Below are 6,123 nucleotides of genomic sequence, written 5' to 3'. Positions count from 1 at the left end.
TTCTCTGTTCCCTGCCATGGTGGGCCTGTTGGCCCTTTGCTGAAAAGGTCCCATTATGTGATAGTGAACAATGTGCAGGGATCACATTCAGCAGCACTACTGTGTTAGTGGGCAATAGAGGAGCAGTTCTAGGCTTCTACATTGCAGGCGAGCCTGTGGCGGGGATTCAAACTCACTGCTCGCAATCATTTGGAGGGTCTGTTACCGTGTGTTTGTGTGGTATGTCTCATTGGCTTTAGAGAGGGGACATGAGCGGTTCAGCTAATGGGTCTAATTGAGAAGGCTTAAATTGCCACAGTCAATTTGACAACCCGAGGCGCTCAAGTTTGACTTTCAGTCTCATTGACATTTTGTCCCAAACCTTTTAATGGACTCCAGGACATGGAATGACAGTCCTAATACATATTCCATGACACATATCCGGATGAAGGATCCAGATCCCACTTAATCATAAATGAATAGTTGGAAACAGCAATAATAGAGGAATTATGCTAACTCAGCTGACCAAGCCCTTTGGTGGATATTATTTTACAGTTCCATGGCTTCTTAGCTTACCCCCCAGACAATAAGGAGTTAAGGGTGGTCTCACACTGAAAACACATTCACTTCACCTTTAACCCCATGATGACCAAACGTGCGTTATCTCATAAGTGCAAGCATGAATTGTTCTGTGATTTGTCTCAACTGATTACATCTTGTAGATGTAGACATTAAAGTATTTTTATATATATAAAAATAAAATTAGAAATATGTCTTTCATTTCAGGCTACAAAGATTATTTTCCCAGGAAATGATGATGATGATGATGATGGTGATTATTATTATTATTATTATTATTATTATTATTATTATTATTATTATTATTATTATTTAGCTATATGCAGTCTTCCCAGAAATGCACTGATTATAATTAAATGGATGTTCAGGTAATTGTTCATATTACTAGTGAATTACACAATGAAACTGGTTTTGTTATTTTCTTTCTTTTTTTGACATTTGAATATTTTTTGCATTTTTCATCGTTATATCCAGAATGTTTTATTTTGTAAATCTTTTCATAGTGATGCATTAAATCTGTAGTGTTCAGGGGTGCAGTAGTGGTATTTAGTGACAGATAAGACAACAGGGTTAATTCAAGGGCTGTCAAAACATAAAGTATAGCTGTATACAGACTAATTGATATACTACAATACATCTATCTATCTACCTATCTATCTATCTGTCTATCTGTCTGTCTGTCTGTATGTATATATGTGTGTGCATGTGTGTTTATTCATTGTACATGCATTGGAAATGTGTATATATTAATTTACTATTTCCAAAGATTCAGCATCAGCATGTTTTTATACTCTATATAAGTTTTAAATAATCTTTAGTCTCCAGGGCAATTGGTGAATTTTCGGCTCTAACACACACCAACCTGTTAATTAACTGGTGATAAAGTCTGTATTTGAGCAGAAAAATCTACAAACTCTACTAGACTATAGGCACTCCGGGCCTGAAATGTCTGTAACTCAAAGACATCACCAGACCCTAGGCATTCCTCTTGGTGACCTCATGCCATGTGGCTTGGACATTTTTGGTTCTGAAAAGCATTATAGTGGGGTTTTTGTTTGTCTGTTTGTCTGTTTGTCTGTCTGTTTGTTTGTTTGTTTGTTTGTTTGTTTGTTTGTTTTGAGATCTGTCTTGCGCAAGAAGATTCTTTGTCCTACTTCTGTACCTAAAAAAAATCACTTAATTTTGATTTATATGCTGTTGAATTAAACCTGACATTATGCACATTAACTTTACATTCATCATTAATGTATGTAAAGTTAAAATTACTTTCATCATCTGGTCCTATGTTATGGAGTAAAAAAAAATAAAGCAACAAAAAGTGTATCACTGACTAAATACATATGGCCTATAAGGCATTCTGTTATTCCTTGGTAACAGAGTATGAAAATTTGTTGATCACAATTCCTCATATATAACATGAACAACTGACATTAAATCAAATCAGATCTAAATTGCATTTAGCCACTGGACTCATATGATTTATTACAAAAATCTCAGGGAGTCATTTTATTGATTCCAGAGTTCCTCCAGCAGGCAGAGTAGTAACTCCCCTCATTACAAATAACTACAAATCCCCACCTTCCAACATAACTGAAACCTAGTCTTCCAGAGAGCATGTGGTGTTTGGACCACATGGTCATGCGTGATGTACTCTGAGATGAAACCAACTACAGTCGAAACCAGTGTTTGGTGGAAATCCCAGGTGTACCGCAAGAGATTGTGAGAAATGTCAGAGGGGTAAATCCATCTCTTCATCTATCAAACAGGGTTTAGTTGGCTAACCCCATGAGAAACTGATCTCTAACAAGTTGTCTTCTTGACAACAGATTAAGACCCACATCAAAGCCAGAGATAGATGTTATCAAAATCACTGGGCTTTTTATTACCAGATAAACCGATGATTTACTTATTCACACATTAAGTGTGATCCCAAACAGCAGAGAGGAAAGGGATAAAAAGCGAGGGAGAAGCAGAAGCTGAGAACCTGAGTCAGGGATGAAGAAAGGCGGATAATACTTCTTAGAGGCTTGTCTTAAAGGCTACAGCATCACCAGCGTACTGCTAACAAATTAACCAGCGTTATGCCAGGAATAGGACAAATATTGGTATCAACTCACCTGTCTTCAGAAGACAGAAGCTCAGCACCTCACCTGTGGCATCAGCCTTCCAGTCCCATCAAACTGGGTACCATCCACACTGTTTTAGGAGTGGACAGGTTCTGTGCTGGAACCGGGGAAAGGGAAGGGGAGGGGGAAGACACCCAAGAAAGGCTTCCTTAAACCCCCTCACACAAGATTACTCTGCAAGTCCAGGTATGCAGGATTACAGAGGAAAACAAGACCAGCAAATCAAGCCCAATCCGAGCCTGTGGCGTGTTTTGGCTTTTGGCTTAGAAAGTAAGAGATTTGTAAAAGTGATCTCAAGATGAGAGAAGAGAGACGTGTGTGTCCCTTTAGTGGTGAGCTGGAGAAGAACTGACAGAGGCAGGCTCTAGCTTTTAGGCTGCAGATAGTGTTAAAGTTAATCCGAGAGTGTTTTTGGGGAAGGGGGGAGACAGGAGTTGGAGGGGTGGGGAGATGAAGAAATGGGTGAGACCTTTCAGTTGAGGGAGGGAGAGTAAGAATGAAGAAAAAGGAGTGGTGAAGGGGGGGGGCTGTGTTGAGAGGGGTTTTTTTTGTTTGGGGGGGGGGGGGGGGGGGGGCAGTGATGGTATATGATAGGCAAACGAATAAAAGGAATATTATAACTGTTGGCACAAATATGGTTCCTGAAAGAAATATGTCTTTTGGCAGTGGCAGTTGTACACCATGCCATCTGGGGGTCAGGGGGTCAGGTTGGGATGCTGACTAGTGGAAACCATTAGTTTACATTGCATCCTATTGTTCATGTCCTGCAGGCATTTTCCTTACTGCACAGTGCTTATATAGATTTATAAATTAATAAACATGTTACTATATTTCATCATCAAACAATTCATTTTAACATTTAAATGCAGGCCATATTTTCCACATTATTTCACCGTACTACAAATACTAGGTCTACACACCTTGTAGCAGGCTCCTGGAGATTCTGATTTAACCAACACTAGTCTTGGACGGCGTGCACATATTATGCAAGTGAATAGGTAATGCTTGCTAGCTAATTAGCAGCCATTAATAGACCGATTTTACACAAATTACAAAATTGACAAATTGTTTGAACTGTGTTTTAATAAGTTATGGGATTTTATTTGTAGTGTTGCACAATATAGCTTTTCCATGAGCTAGTTTTTTGTCCACAGTATGTAGTTGCAAAAAGTGATATTACTTTGAGTCCCTTCCCCATCAAAAATCCCTTCAGAGAAGTGTAAAGCTCTGTTGCCCACCCTTAGGTCATTTATTTACAAAAGAAAACAAGATGGGAAAAAGTCTCTTTGCAGATATAAAGGAGAGGTGGCTAGAATTACAGCATTAACATGAATCAGTCAGAACATTCAGTGTGTGCGCGTGAGTCAACGACTAAGTGTATGTAAGAGATGTGTATGAGTGCTCCCCCTTATGTTTGCTTGGTTCCCTACACTAATTAAGGACAGCCTCATTTGCAATGGCACACATTAGGCTGGGTCAGTCACCAAGGGAGCTGCTTTCCATAGATCTGGTGCTGAGATAGAACCGAAAGGCGGGGAAATAGCGGATAAATCCATGGTGATAGGGTCTGGGAAGTAGATGGGAAAGAGATGGGAGTCAGATGCACCTTTGTTCATAGAGGGACAGTGGAGGTAACTAGAGACCCAAAAGGGGCTGGACGTGTGAAAATCTTCTGGACAGAAGGCCAAACCTGGATTCCCTATGTCCAACGTAGGAATCCCTATGGAGGATTCTGTTACACCTTGTTGCCTTGTTGTGTAAATGCACCCATATTCTTAACCAATCCATGCAAGAAGACAGAAAAGATGATAAAGAGTACAATGTGAGACGGTACGACTCGGCACTCATTCTATCCTAGTGTAACAGTATAAACAGAGGTAAGAGAAGAAGAAAGGGCACGAGAGAGAAAGACTGTGATTTCTATCTTTTCACTATCTTGTCTTCCTTATGATGTAATGAGTTTGCTAATAAGACATATCAGCCCATGTCTTTTCTCTCCATCTTCCTCCCATTCTCTTGATTCCCTTTTCAGAACATTTGCTTGGTGATTATGCAATAGGTCAGCTCAACCGAGATGGCTCTGTGTCATCTGAACCAGTTTCTGTCTCACAAAGAAGAGACTGTGACATGCTTGGTGATAAGCACTAACACCACTGTTTGGGTATAAGAGTCAAGTGTCTGATAAAATGAAGCTACAAGTAATCAGCTTTACCAGCCACCTGCCAACCAAACCAAGCAGATTCAAATAATACTGGCTGAGTTTAGCACACAGTCACCAAGCACAACGAAGAACTACAGAGGTCCTCTGAACCATTTCCATGAGAACGTGGTCAAATGCACTCAGGTACACCAACGCTGTCAGAGAGTTCTGGTAGGTCTACCAAGCTTAAGCTTGGAAGGGGTAAAAATTCTGGCCCATCAGCCTTCCCTATCCATCTGTTGCTTACTTGTTGGTTCTTTTTCTTTCCTTTCGTCCACAATGTCAAGATCCTTTCAGGTAACCTAAACCTCCTCAAAAATTACTCCCTCTCCTGGCCACACAATGAGCCTCCTTCAGCCCTCCTTGTCCTTCCCCAGCTTTGTGGTGCAGAGGGTGGATCAGGCTACCATCAGCCTAGCCAGAACATGTTTGCTCCTGGTACAGGGCAAGGCATGAAAAGCTTTCTTAAAGCCCCCACCATTTCAAAACACACCAACTCTCACAGTCACCTCCTCTGTGACCTTTCTTTTGAGATCAGCCCCTGCTTTCATGGCCTGGTAACCGCTTGTCTTACTCTTACACTTGATATCCCGGCAGTTCACCATGTTATTTGGTGTTGCCAAGCTGAGGGTGAACTCTGACTGCTGCTTTACTCAGGAAAGCTTTTGCAGCCTGAGAGTGAACCCACTACGGATGTGAGACATTTTAATCTGGGAGAATGAATGGTGTGTGTGAGCTTTGCCAAATTCAGCACGTGTGACTCTCACCTGTAGGCGTGACAGGGGTAGTCCAGCCCTTCTTAGCACCTCTCAGCTTAGTGACACCAATTAAACCTGATTATTTTTTTTCAGCCAAGTTGTTGTAGTGATCCAAGTAACAGACATGCTGGAGTACTGGACATGATCCAGTTGGATAGAGTTTGCCTGGGCTCTGGGGTAAGCTCTTTGCTGTGGATAGACTCTAAGATACTACCACAGCTAAAACCAACCTGCATTGTTGAGAAATAACCTGCAAAACCTACAACTGCTGAGACTTAAAATATAAATGTATAATTACAGGTAGTATCTGGAATGATAACAGATACATTCGTCTATACGGAAATATTGATTCAGAGTGCCCATCATAGATATAAGAAACCTAGATGTTGCATTACTTACTTACTTACTTACTTACTTACTGTAATTTGATTGAAAGATGAAAACGTTGATGGTGCCAGGCAGTAATTAAGTTGAAGTCATA

Source organism: Ictalurus punctatus, chromosome 28 (genome assembly GCF_001660625.3).
Source record: "Ictalurus punctatus breed USDA103 chromosome 28, Coco_2.0, whole genome shotgun sequence".
Lineage (NCBI taxonomy): Eukaryota > Metazoa > Chordata > Actinopteri > Siluriformes > Ictaluridae > Ictalurus > Ictalurus punctatus.
This window is presented reverse-complemented; position numbering follows the sequence as displayed.